General features: G+C 40.7%; 1 long non-coding RNA gene across 1 annotated transcript; it reads left to right on the forward strand.

Moving 5' to 3' along the window:
* Positions 1-4,973: 4,973 nt before the first annotated feature.
* On the forward strand, positions 4,974-14,278 carry LOC117512822. The gene is made up of 3 exons (XR_004561389.1): positions 4,974-4,984; positions 9,297-9,302; positions 14,148-14,278. It is a non-coding gene; the product is annotated as an uncharacterized LOC117512822 (long non-coding RNA).
* The last annotated feature ends 127 nt before the right edge of the window (positions 14,279-14,405 follow it).

A 14,405-nucleotide genomic window follows, 5' to 3' on the forward strand; every position in this document is an offset into this window, starting at 1 on the left:
TTTACACAACGTCCCAACTTCATTGGAATTGGGGTTGTATTAGACAATAGATTATTCGATTTGTTAGGCTATTTGTTGGCTTACCTTGTCATCCAAAATTTTCTATTGTGCATCAGTGGCCGAGTCAGAACAAAGCTCTGAACCTATGCTCGCTCTCTCTCTGAAGTCTTGGTGTGCAGCTGACGTATCGGTGCAAGTTTTCAGAGATTCAATGATCCTAGTATACTGTAGTCAGAACATTGTAAACAGATGTTAACAGCTGTTTCGGGTGTGCACCATAAACTCCTCTCCTTTCATTAAGAAACAATGCGCTGTGGTTTGGTCTGGTCTAATCTAGTCATCAACAGAATGGGATAAATTTTTACTTTGCCGTGACATTTCTTGCTTGTGCATGAGAGTGTGAGATTGATTCTGAAAGTGTGAGTGTCATGCCAGATGCGTGAGTGTTGGCAACACTGAAATCAAGTTGGGGATTGCGCTGGTGTTGCCCTTTGCTGCATCCAGGACAATACAGAATGGCAACCACCCAGGCAGAAATCCAGTCTGTCCTATCATCTAAAAACTCATCTGCCTCAGCCCGGACAAATGTGGTAGTGTCTCTAGCCTTTCAAATGAGCAGTTTTCAAAATTGATTTGAAACAATTGTAAAAATTCTAGAATGTTTTTATAACTTCCAGAAATCGCTTATTTTTAATATTTAATATTTTTAAATCTGTTGTGCCATTTGTACTATCGCTATTGGAATTCAATATTTGCAAAACTAAGAATGTTTGGAGGCGAAAAATACCCAACATTCTTAAAACCTTGATAAGACAAACAGAGTCAAGAAACACCAGTGAGACAGAATGTCAATTTTAGCTCGCGAGGAGTGCAGTCAGGCTGTACACCAAAGCTACACTAAAGTCTGGCCTGCGTTCCCGCTCTTTTTATTAAGGACTTCCCTACATACATGGGCGGTACAGCTCCTAAGGGGAGGAGTGATAGCGCGTGAGCTGTTGCCGCAGAACCGCTGATTGCACAATACATTCAGGACGTTCAGAACCTTTTTAATCTTGGGCTTGATTAAGATGTGTTTAAGACATCTATCGATTAATCACACTTCTTCTGACATAAGGACTAATGTATCATAATCACACTGTGGTTGGAACATTCAATTCTCTATTCTTTATCTCACTGCTCCGCTTACGGCTGCATTCTGCCTGGGTCATCTTCACATATCCTGAAAAAGAGCTTAGCGTGCACACAGAGATACCACAACTTGCAGAAACACTTCATGTCACATATCTTAAGTAACCTTCACCCATCACATCAGTACAGTACACTTTATCAGAGCAGAGAGAACTACATTCTACCAGAGCAGAGAACACAAAACATGCATGATAAAAAAAAAAAAAAAAACATTTCCCCTCTGTTTATCATGCATTCCAACGGTATTACATCTTCACCTAAAAGTAAACAATTGTTACTAAGCAACCACTTCTTATTCAGATTTTCAGCTGCAATTTTCAGGCACCACAGACTTTAGGTGCGTCAACAAGTCCTTGGCTAAAATGGGAATGGCTTTTACTGGGAGGAGTAGGGACACTAAAGCACAGTAGCCTGACACATTCCTAGGCAATCTGTCAAAAATTCTATTATCTCCACACCACCACCACACGCCACTTCGGCTGACTGGTATAAATGAACCGTTTATCTGTATTATTCGACTACACCACTTGTCTTATTACATTTTCAGCTAAAGCTTCATAGGCTAAGAGTGTGTTAACTCATCACGTCAACAGTTCAAGCTTGAACTGGAGTTGTGAGCTTTTCAATATCATCATAATTCTCAGCACAATCATTATAGTTTTCTCCACTAAGGTCTGACTGTTTCAATGCTTGATATTTTGGCATAGTTTGTTGGAAAGCCAGATTACACTGTACAAATGTATTTGACACCAATTTGCCAACCATTGTTTTGATATAAGGGATCACACAACACATGCAAAGTCCAATCAGAATTAGGACTATAATAACTGGTGTCACCATTTTCAATAGTAACTGCCACCATGGTCCTGAAGTCAACCAGGACCAGGGATTCCACCGGTTCACGGCTAGGGTGTCTTTATGCATTGCATCACGAAGTTTATTCAGCTCTTCCAATGCGTCCTGCACATCCACTGAATGAATGGAGTCTCGGATGAAAGTACAGCATGTTGTGTTCAGCAGAACACAAACTCCTCCCTGTGAACCAGTAAGCAAGTCTAAAACCATGCGATTTTGCATCACCATGGTACGTAAAGCATCTATTTCAGTGTTTTGAGCTGCTACTATTTTCTCAGTTACATTCATGAACAGACCCAATCGATAATTCAGAGTTTCAATCATTAATGAATTTTTTTTTTTTTTTTTCCACTCCTATCCAGGGGAACAATGAATGTGCTATTTTATCTCCTACAGACCACAATTTTTGATCCTTTGGTACATCCGAGCCCCACATGTGATCATGTGGTAACACATCTGGGTATATCAATCTCCTCCGTCTGGTGCTGCCATTCTTCTCTGTGGAGGTCCTTGGCACTACCACATATGTATGGTCAGTCACCTGGGTAGGTGCACACACACCACCCAAATTTGGTGGGAGACTCATGTACAGTCTGGAACCACAAAGCCAATAGATGTCATCATACACCGGAGTACCATTTACAGGTGGTAGCAAAAACTTACTAACATAAGCACATGCTTCATCCGTTCCCCGTGGACAGGAGCCTGTATAATTACATCCCCGTCCAATGTGATGAAGATAAGTACCATCCACATATTATGTTTTGGTTAGGCTTAAATTATTTGATAAAACATACGTTTGGGTACACAGACGTTTCTTAATTTTACCTAGTTTTATTCCCTGTCCTGTAAAAGCAAATCGGGAATGGCCGTTGTGATGATAATTTAACGTGATGATATTTTTGCATTTCCCTTCAGTCTAGTCAATGGAGCAGCACTTGGGCACGCTTGTACGTCCTCTGTTGAAATCCCTATCATATAAGTGGTTGCACTGAGGCAAGTGGTGTTACATCTTATCAGATTTGCTGAGAACTGCTGCCCCCGAAATACAGTTTGATTATGCATCCGTATGATAAGACATTCTGTCACCCTAGCAGGGTACGGTTTAGCCGTCAGAGCTGGGTGTGTTGAGGATATAGGCATTTGCGAACAAACATAACAATTAGTAACGTAATTCCATAGCCAATAAATGAACATCTCTGTACCACAAATTAGTATGGTATATATGAGGGTGTCCATCTGTCTCATTCACATTATGAATAAACCTCTTCTGACGTTGCTTGCGTTGTTCTCTGGCTCGGTCCACAGTGAGCTGCAATTCTTGGGTCAACCACCAGGCCAGGAATCCGAGGAGCACGAAACACACTAAGATCACAACGCAACCGGCTGCCCTACCAACAGTCCGGCAGCGGCGGCGCTGAGCATGCTGCTCCGGGGTCTGCTGTAGTTCAGTCATGATTGCTAGGATACAGTGTTGTTAGCCAACCTCACCTAACAGTGCAAGGATCTTCACTGGCATTGAGACAATCTATTGCTAATTAAATAGACTCCCTTTGTAGCCAGACTTCCCCTTACACTGTGGAGGCAGCCAACACACGCTGTATCTTACAATGACTTAGATGTATCCACGTTGATCTCTCCGCTATCTTTACTGCTGTTGGTGTTGTTAACAGCACTTGGTATGGACCTTCCCAACGAGGACTGGACCAGTTCTTCCTCTTAATCACTCTGATGAACACCCAGTCTCCTGGCTGGACTACTGGAAGGCCATCCTGTGGAAGATCAAAATTATTCGGCAGTAAATGTGTTTAAGTTATCTCTTTCTGTGTTAATGTCTTTTTCATAAAATCTGCTAATGTTTGTTCCTCATCTGCTGTTTTAGTATCCATGTCAAAATTGGTAGACGATATGGTCGTCCATAAAGTATCTCAAATGGTGTTAAACCTGATGGTGTTGGTGTTATTCTCATATACAATTTTACTAGGTCCAAACATTCAATCCAGGTTCATTTTGTCTCTTCTATACATTTCCTTAATCTTATTTTTATTGTGCCCTTTGTCCTTTCCACTAATCCTGCACTTTGTGGGTGGTAAGCACAATGATGTTTTAACTTAATTTTCATGTGTTCTGCTACTCTTTGTACAACTTCATTTACAAAATGTGTTCCATTATCACTGTACAATGTCTCTGGTATTCCATAATACGGAATAATTGTCTTACACAGTGCTTTTGCTACTGTTAAAGCATCTGCTTTTTGTGATGGAACAATTTCTACCCATTTTGAAAAGGCATCAATTAATACTAGACAGTATTGATAAGGTCCACATCGATTTAGTTCAATAAAGTCCATATGAACAATTTGAAAAGGATACTGTGGTTTTGGGAATTGCCCTCTCCGGGGTCTTATACTTCCCTGTGGGTTGTGTTTCAATCAGGTAACACAGGCTTTACAAAAATTTTTTGAGTATAAATTAAATCCATAGGTAGTAAAGTATTGGTCTACCATATATACCATCCCCCCTGTCGACACACCCATGTGTCGCAATTGCAGCTGCTTTGAATAAGCTTTTGGGTAGGATGGGTTTGTTATGTATACAATAAAGTCCTTTGGGGTTTGGGGTTGCCCCATTTTTCAACCACAAATGTCGTTCCTGCGCTGGTGCCTGTTTTTGCATATCCAATAAAAGGTCAGAATCTATTAATGGTTCATTGTCTGCCTGGCAGGCGATAAGAATGTATCCAAACGTTTGGAATAATAGCCAACTGGTTTATTTTTATTACCATGTTGTTGTAGCAAGACTGCACACATGAATCCCCGTTTTGTGTCCACCATGAGAGTGAATGGCTTGGCATAATTGGGCAGAGATAATACTGTGGAACTCACAAGTTCTTGTTTAAGAGCTGTAAACTGTTCTTCAGCTTCTTTATTCCACTGTATTTTGTCAGTCATATCCATTGGTATAGAGTGTATTAAATCCTGCAATTTCTGCACCATCTCTGCATAACATGGAATCCAGGCTCTGCAATAATTACAGATACCTAGAAAAGTCATCATTTCCATTTTCTGCTTCAGGTTTTAATGGATATTGTTCGATCCGTGGTCTCCAATCAGATCGTGGCTTAATTTTGACTGGCGGAATATTTTCCAACAGTCCTACATCTGTGGGTGCATTCACCCAGAGATGAGGAGGCAGTTTGGCCAATAAAGTCTCATCTTCCTGTGTCAACAACACAGATGTTGTTAAATTTCAATCATCCAGATCTACTTCATGTATCACCGGTGTCGTCCAAGCACTTACAAACTTGTATTTCCGATACAAGCCTGTGGATGGACTGAAATCCCACACCGACATTGCAACTGCTTCATGCCAATCAGTTGCTTCCTCAGCTATTTTAGCAATTCTTCTAAGGTCCTTCCAGGACTGAGTGTCTGCCCTTATCAGTGAAATATGCGGCACAGCCTCAGGTTTTCCTCTGTACCATTTGTCTGCACTTTGGGTCAGCACTACACTACACACAGAGGTGGTTTTTCTGTCTGTGTATAGGTGTGCTACTGTCTGTAATTCTGATGGAATTTTCAGAAATCCTGCTCCATACCTTTCATCCTTTCGTGGAGTGAATAGCATAGTTATGTGTAGATCTTTAGGTGACATCATTACTACATGTTCTCTGTTTTCACAGGTCATCAGACCTTCCTCCAATAATTGTTCAGTTTGTCTCAATTCCGACAGATCCAAAGAGCACTGCCAGGCCTGGGCCAAATTTGTATATACAGTAGCGGGCTGCCTTTTTTGTTTTCAGATTTCTTTCTGCGTGTATGGCGTGGTCTACATACCCTTGTAACCCAGCTGTTGGGAGCGTTATCATGTGTTTGTCTACCCATGCTCGGATATCTGATCTGGAGTTGGCATGGAGTGCATTTTTCAATTGTTGTTCATACATGCTATCATTTTTCAGTGGTAGAAGACCACTGTGCACTTTAAAAACTTTTTCCATTTGATGTCGATAGTCTTCGAATGGTTCATCATCTTTCTGTTTTGTGCGATTTATTTCTGTGTAATTTGACTTCTGCTGGTATTTCTGCTTAATTCTCAGCAGTAGTGCGGCCAATCGATCTTCCGATTCCTGACTATCATGGGCTAATGGAGTGTGGTCTGCCTCTGCAGGATCCCAATCTCCTTTTACATCAGCCCAATCCTTTGTCACAGTTGCCATTATGACTTGTTGAACTTCATCCCCTCTAAGATTGTAGGATTTAACCAAAGCGGTTACGTCAATAATGTACTGGGCTACATCTTCTCGTGGGGGAGTTACACCTTCCACAGCTGCGTTAACGTCTGCTTGTGTCCAAGTTCGGTACACAAGAATAGTTCTTGGTCCTGACGTATGTGGATTTGCCACATGAATCATTGGATAGACTCCTGATCCACCTGGTTCCTGATCAGCCGGTGGGGCTGATGGTCCAGGTTGTTTTTCTTCATCTTTTGGTGTTTTGGATCGTGTTCTCATGACGTGTTGTGTAGGGTCTACATATGATGGGGGTTGTCCCTGTGGTAAATCTGGATAGAGTTTATTCTCCTTTATTTCAGCTTCTGGCTGACTGTGTTTTGTAGTATCCAATTTTACTACCATTTCTACTTTTGGAGCCGCAGGCCCTGTCTCATTATCTTCTTGTCTGTGAAACATCACGTTCCCCTGCTCTTTCTTATCATTTACTGTTTCTTTCTGTCTTTCCTTTGCTTCTCTAAGGCCCTTCTTTCGTTTCTCAACTTCTCTTTCCCATGCTACAATTTCACCTTGACCTTCTTTTTTTCCTTTTTTTTTTTTTCACTTGTTCCACACTTTTTCTCAATACTGTTCTTTAGTTTAGTTAATGACTCTTTCTGCAGGCATCCATCAAATCCATGATCTTTTATCCACTTATCTAAGTGTTTTGTTGAATTTGGATCAATTTTATTCATGTATATCCAATCTTTTGTTTTTAGATCGTCCCGGGACTTAGGTCTCTCATTTTTACTGTTAGATTTTCCCATTTTGTGTTTTCAGAACGTTTTAGACCAGTGATGGTTTTGCCCCTACAGGGTCCTAATCCACTGGTGTTGTTACAATCACAGGGTAGTAATCAACTATTCTGAGAAGTGCGTTCCCTTTCGCCACCCCGGAGGGCACGGGAAGGCCTTGCCTTTGCTTCTTCTCAAAACTTACTACTTACTTTCCTGTGAGATTTTCATAGAGGGGAGTCGAAGTGACTCCACACTCTCACTCAGTCACCTTTATTACACTCACACACAGTTATTTTATTTACACAAATACATAGAAACACTTTTAATAACCGTACGCGTATTCTTAGGCCAGGGGAGCTCGCCCTCCCGTGGAATTTAACTAATGTCCTGCATTAGGGGAGTCCACCATCCCTGCGACGTTTAACTGCCTTTTCACTGTGCACTTATTTCTCTGTTTAACCGTGACTTTCACACTTTTATTCCCTACCGGTACATGTATATAAACAGAGGAGTCCGCACCCTCCTTCGGAATTTAACTACGTGCGTTCCTCGCCATCGTAGAGGAGTCCGACCTCCTCGCAGAATTTAACTGTGTTTCATTAACAGACGATTCTACGCCATCGCTTGCGGAATTTAACTGTTTATGTGATCTGATCACCACTCACTCAGTACTGTTACAAAGAAATTCTACTCACTGACTCGACCTCCTGTCTGTCTTCTTCGGGAAAATCTCGTCAACCAGACGATGCCAACGGCGGTCGACAATTGCAGACACGATCAATCGATCGGACCTTGGCCAAGGATTTTCGTCTGGACTTGACGACCTCCGCCGGACACCTCCGGTGTTGTTGAGATCCCGGACGTAGCCCCCAGTCAATGTTGGGTATTTTCGCCTCCAAACATTCTTAAAACCTTGATAAGACAAACAGAGTCAAGAAACACCAGTGAGACAGAATGTCAATTTTAGCTCGCGAGGAGTGCAGTCAGGCTGTACACCAAAGCTACACTAAAGTCTGGCCTGCGCTCCCGCTCTTTTTATTAAGGACTTCCCTACATACATGGGCGGTACAGCTCCTAAGGGGAGGAGTGATAGCGCGTGAGCTGTTGCCGCAGAACCGCTGATTGCACAATACATTCAGGACGTTCAGAACCTTTTTAATCTTGGGCTCGATTAAGATGTGTTTAAGACATCTATCGATTAATCACACTTCTTCTGGCATAAGGACTAATGTATCATAATCACACTGTGGTTGGAACATTCAATTCTCTATTCTTTATCTCACTGCTCCGCTTACGGCTGCATTCTGCCTGGGTCATCTTCACATATCCTGAAAAAGAGCTTAGCGTGCACACAGAGATACCACAACTTGCAGAAACACTTCATGTCACATATCTTAAGTAACCTTCACCCATCACATCAGTACAGTACACTTTATCAGAGCAGAGAGAACTACATTCTACCAGAGCAGAGAACACAAAACATGCATGATAAAATAAAACAGTGTATCTACAGAATAACTCCAACAGTCATCACTATGGGAACCAGGAATAGAATCACCAATAACTGACACTATAACAAGCAAACACTGTCATGGTAACACATGTGCCCATTTTTAAAAAGCACTTGTTTTTCCATGTGACATTATTTTCATGCAGAGACATTCATAAGATCATAAGATCTGAGGGAGAGTTAGGCCTTTGTGTGCTGCATTCATGTGCTGTCGGGATTATTGACATTTAAGTGTGGTGGGGACGACTGAGTGCTGTCGGGGTGGGTTTATGCGCACTACATTGTTAAATTATAGGTCCTAATGACAAAAACATTAATATTGGAAATATGGTTAAAGTATACTGTCACTGGAGCTGTGAGTGAAGACAGTTGCCATGGTAACAACCTGTGACTATCAGAACAATACAGAATTCCGTCACAGTAAAAAGAGAATAAAACCAAATCGTCATCTTTACACACACAGTCACACAGTTCATAAAACAATCTTCATTTTACAGTGTTCATATAAAGCCACATTGTAAGTTACTTTTATTTTGATTACAGCTTGGCTCTAAAAACAGCAATTTAATGGCAAATATTTACAGATGACTATTAGCAGCTTTACATTAGAAACAACTGGACTCCACTGATAAACATTTCATCAATTTTTACCCATCACAAAGCTCATTTCAGAATCTTGTTCATTTCAAGGTCACACTTTTCTGCTGTCACATTCTCTTTTTAAAACACAAATAATATAGTCAGGGGTCCTGCGACACACAGGCGTACCAGGGTGAGAGGTGTACCCTGCCTCTCACCCAGTGACCGCTGGGACAGGCTCCAGCTAAACTGTCACCCTGAACTGGAAAAAGTGGGTTTTTGAAAATGAATGATTGAATGAAGGCAGCACGGTGGCTTAGTGGTTAGCACTGTTGCCTCACTGCGAGAAGGTCATGGGTTCAATCCCCCTGGACTTTCTGTGTGGAGTTTGCATGTTCTCCCTGTGTTTGCGTGGGTTTCCTCCGGGTGCTCCGGTTTCCTCCCTGATCCAAAGACATGCGGGTTAGGTGGATTGGAATCTTTAAATTGTCCGTAGGTGTGTGTGTGGGTGCGTCTGTGTTTGTTTGTCTGTTTGTGGCCCTGCGACAGACTGGCGTCCTGTCCTGGGTGTACCCCGCCTTGCGCTCTATTGATGCTGGGATAGGCTCCAGCCCCCCGCGACCCTTAAATGGACTAAGCGGTAGAAAATGAATGAATGAATGAATGAAGCTAGTCAGTGGTGGCTGGTCATTAGAGGGTATCACCTCCTCAAAATTTTGCCAAAAGAAAAAATTAGTACTAGCGCATTACGCGTGGGGATCCACGGGTTCTCGATTGGGTAGTGTTTATAAAATAGGCAGCTGACATTTTTCAAGGGTGCTAATAAATTATGCTAATAAATTATTATCTATAATGATTTTAACTGAAAGTGCAGGAAATTAAAATGAAAACGTTTTGTGAATAAATGTTTTTATTATTTGGCACATTTAGTTGATGTCATGTTTTAGAACTGGCAAGGTTGAAGTATTTCCTTTGTTCAGAGGTTATCTGGTTACCAGGGACTGACTAATAGTGATATCAACATCTATGATATCAACATCTACATCAACATCATCTGTTATTGTTCACAGTTTTTCTCCCTAATGTGTCCAAAAATATTCAGGTTTTGTGGAGTTCACCCTTGACCCAAAACACAAACAGAGGTGTTAGAATTTGGAATAATTGTTCTGATAGCATTAAATCATGTGGTACATTGGTAGGTGTTAAAAGGCTCTATAAAAACAACGCAATTTCTTACTATAGTATATTAGGCTAATTGTTTTTGTGGTTCTTTTTTCTTTATTTGTACATCATATTACTGACTGTTATGTTCAGTTATGTTATTTTCTGATTGTTACCTCGTTTTGAGTGTATTTAAATGTGTATAGTAACTGGTGTATGGGGTGGGCGGTTATAAGCTTTTGCTTCAGCCCATGCCCTTTCGGCCGCACCAAATTGGGAAATCATTTTAGTTATTGTTGTATTTTCTTTTTTTGATTTGTTATGTTAGTAAGAGATTTTTATGTTTGTATTTTGTTTATGTGCATGCTGAATAAAACGCATTCATTCATTCATTTAAATGTGTTCAAACACTTCAGTTTTTAAAAAAAAATTTCATTTCATTTTGGTTAGTTAAAGTCCACTTCCTGGTTGGGTCACCGATCATATGAAAGTCTATGGAAGGCCTCATGTCACCTGAGGCTGTTTTACCTTAAGTGTTGAACTTTCCCTCAGGAACACAGCTTTGTGTGTTCCAAACCTATTGCCATCATTTCATCGTTTTTTTATGTGTAATTTTATTGGACAATAGATTCGACTGGATGGTCAGTGCAGGCGTTTCACTCACCCACCACCACTCAATATGAAAAAAATTTCTTGGAATGCTGATGAATGCCACAGTTTTTATGTTCCAAGTCCAACTTAAAGCTACTTTTGACTTAATCAGTGCACTTTTGCAGTCAATACATGACATCACATAACTTGAATCAAAGATTAGTGAGACACTCCTTGGAATCTTAAAGTAAGCATTTCAAAACGAGAACCTGCTGGTTTGTGATGTAGCTGCACAGCTTTGTCTAGCTTCAACAGCTTCACCAAACAGTGAGTTTTAAAGTATTTCATTTGAGCAAGGCCATTAGACATGCACCTATATACGAGGGCTGAATGAAAAGTAATGCCTCCATTTCCTTTTTTCATCAACAGCTGGCAGCACTAGTGCAAAAACAGTTTTTAATAGTGGGGCAACTTAGCTAAAATTTCCATAAAAATTGTTCATTTAGTGATAAAAGCATGGAATTTGGCACACATATTCTAAACTAACTCTTTATTTTCAGATATAGAGCTATCCTGGAGCTGACCTCTAATGAACTAGGGGGGCAGTAAAGAATTACACAGGAGTTAAAAGTTTAAAAATGCTCCAATCATGTTGAAAATATTATAAAAACTATACCACATTAATTGTCTGATCATAACGATTATAAAACAGTATAGTTTGGACTATCTATGACTGAATTCCATGGAGTTATAGGATAAAAACAGCAAAAATGGTGACAAATGTCAGTTTCAGTTTGTACAGGGGTCAAAAGTTAAAGTTGCTCAAATGTTGGTAAAAAAAAAAAAAAAAAAAGATGCAAATTATTGGTTGAGTTAATTGCATTTTAAGAAGGAATAGTTTGCACCATCTGTCATGCTTAGTTATCATGTTACAGGGTAACATATGATAAAAATAAATGAAAATAACATATGTCACACGTCATGAAATCCAATGGACATTGAACTTGTTTGACCTTTACTTTGGAGACCAAGCATTCAACACAGTCAAAACTATTCCATTTATTAATCCTTTTATTTCAACCAACTGCATGCGCGGTGAAGTCAGGGCGGACCAATTTTTAAAGGGGACTGTTCGGTCTGCGACACTGGGCCTGTGTAGAGTTGCATTGTGCTGCGTATCTAGTATGCGCCAATGGCTGCGTAAGTTGCAGGCAGGGAGAAAGAGGAAAAAAAAATTAATCTTGCATACAGGGGGGAAACCTTGGCTCCATGATGCTACAGACTCCCTAGACACATAGATGGATTTGATACATTGGGAAAAAGTCAGAATACAGTAGTGTTCACAATAATAGTAGTGTGGCATTCAGTCAGTAAGTTCGTCAATTTTGTGAAACAAACAGGTGTGAATCAGGTGTCTCCTATTTAAGGATGAAGCCAGCACCTGTTGAACATGCTTTTCTCTTTGAAAGCCTGAGGAAAATGGGACGTTCAAGACATTGTTCAGAAGAACAGCGTAGTTTGATTAAAAAGTTGATTGGAGAGGGGAAAACTTATACGCAGGTGCAAAAAATTATAGGCTGTTCATCTACAATGATCTCCAATGCTTTAACATGGACAAAAAAACAAAAAAAACAAAACAGAGATGCGTGGAAGAAAACGGAAAACAACCATCAAAATGGATAGAAGAATAACCAGAATGGCAAAGGCTCACCCACTGATCAGCTCCAGGATGATCAAAGACAGTCTGGAGTTACCTGTAAGTGCTGTGACCGTTAGAAGACGCTTGTGTGAAGCTAATTTATTTGCAAGAATTCCCCACAAAGTCCCTCTGTTAAATAAAAGACGTGCAGAAGAGGTTACAATTTGCCAAAGAACACATCAACTGGCCCAAAGAGAAATGGAGAATATTTTGTGGACTGATGAGAGTAAAATTGTTCTTTTTGGGTCCAAGGGCCGCAGACAGTTTGTGAGACGACCCCCAAACTCTGAATTCAAGCCACAGTTCACAGTGAAGACAGTGAAGCATGGTGGTGCAAGCATCATGATATGGGCATGTTTCTCCTACTATGGTGTTGGGCCTATATTGCATACCAGGTATCATGGATCAGTTTGGATATGTCAAAATACTTGAAGAGGTCATGTTGCCTTATGCTGAAGAGGACATGCCCTTGAAATGGATGTTTCAACAAGACAATGACCCCAAGCACACCAGTAATTAATGCCTCGCAGATGTGAAGAAATCATGAAAAACTGTGGTTATACAACTAAATACTAGTTTAGTGATTCACAGGATTGCTAAAAAAGCAGTTTGAATATAATAGTTTTGAGTTTGTAGCATCAACAGCAGATGCTACTATTATTGTGAACACCCCCTTTTCTACTTTTTTTTTTTTTTTTACTAATAGCCCAATTTCATACCCTTAAGAGTGTGCATATCATGAATGCTTGGTCTTGTTGGATTTGTGAGAATCTACTGGTACCTTGTTTCCCATGTAACAATAAGAAATATACTCAAAACCTGGATTAATCTTTTTAGTCACATAGCACTACTATTATTCTGAACACTACTCTACATATTTCCAGGAGTTAATGGACTTTATTTAATGTGCCACAATTGTGAGAGAACGTGAGGAGGTGAAAGCAAAATGGAGCTGCATCCGGCGGTCGTGCGCGAAACGTCCGTGAGGAGTGGCCAGAGGACATGTCCTCTGAACATGTACGCTTGGCCCGCCTCTTCTTCTTCTGTGCTGTTGAAGATTCACTGCCAGCAACGTCCAGCGGGATGAATAAAATCTAACAATACAGGTTTGTACTGATAAAAACCTAAAATGATTTTTCATCTTGGCTAAGGGTTGTGTAGAATTTTGGAGGCTTGGTGTACAGTAGTGCAGTGTTGTGTAGACTCGCTTAAACACTGTGTACTTTCTACGTCCCGTGCTCTATGCCAAAAAAATTAAACGTTTAATTTTTGGCGTTCGCCTCGCGTACCCCTCAGGATACTGCTGCATAGGGGAGCAAAAACTCGGTCTACAGCTGCTTAAACTCGGCGTAGAGCTGCATAGCTCAGCGTAGTCTGTATGCCGTATTATGCAACTCGATGTTGGCCTGGTGTGAAAGAGGCTTAAACGGCTTTAACTTGCTCATTCAGTGCTGCTTCTGCAAAGCCCGCTAGCAGCCCGCCTTCACCTTTAACTTTAGCTCTGAATTTAATCACTGCCACCTGGAGCTCTGATGGAGTGAACGCACTATAACTGCTAAAGAATCCCACCAAAATAAACACACAGCAATGAAATTAGCTGCAATTTTGTCATATACCACAGAAAAAGGTACTTTATACTAACTAGATTATAACATGAAGTAAATTTTGTTAGCTTTGTGGAAAGCTAAAGGGACTTCACCTTTAAAGTCAGTACCAATGGAAGAAAGAGAGCCCAGTGGCGCCGTAACAGGGTTCAGTTCTGACCGCTGACACTGCCTTACCTGGTGTAGTTGTCTGGATTATTAGCAGAAGTGTTCAT

Source organism: Thalassophryne amazonica, chromosome 1 (assembly GCF_902500255.1).
Source record: "Thalassophryne amazonica chromosome 1, fThaAma1.1, whole genome shotgun sequence".
Classification (NCBI taxonomy): Eukaryota; Metazoa; Chordata; class Actinopteri; order Batrachoidiformes; family Batrachoididae; genus Thalassophryne; species Thalassophryne amazonica.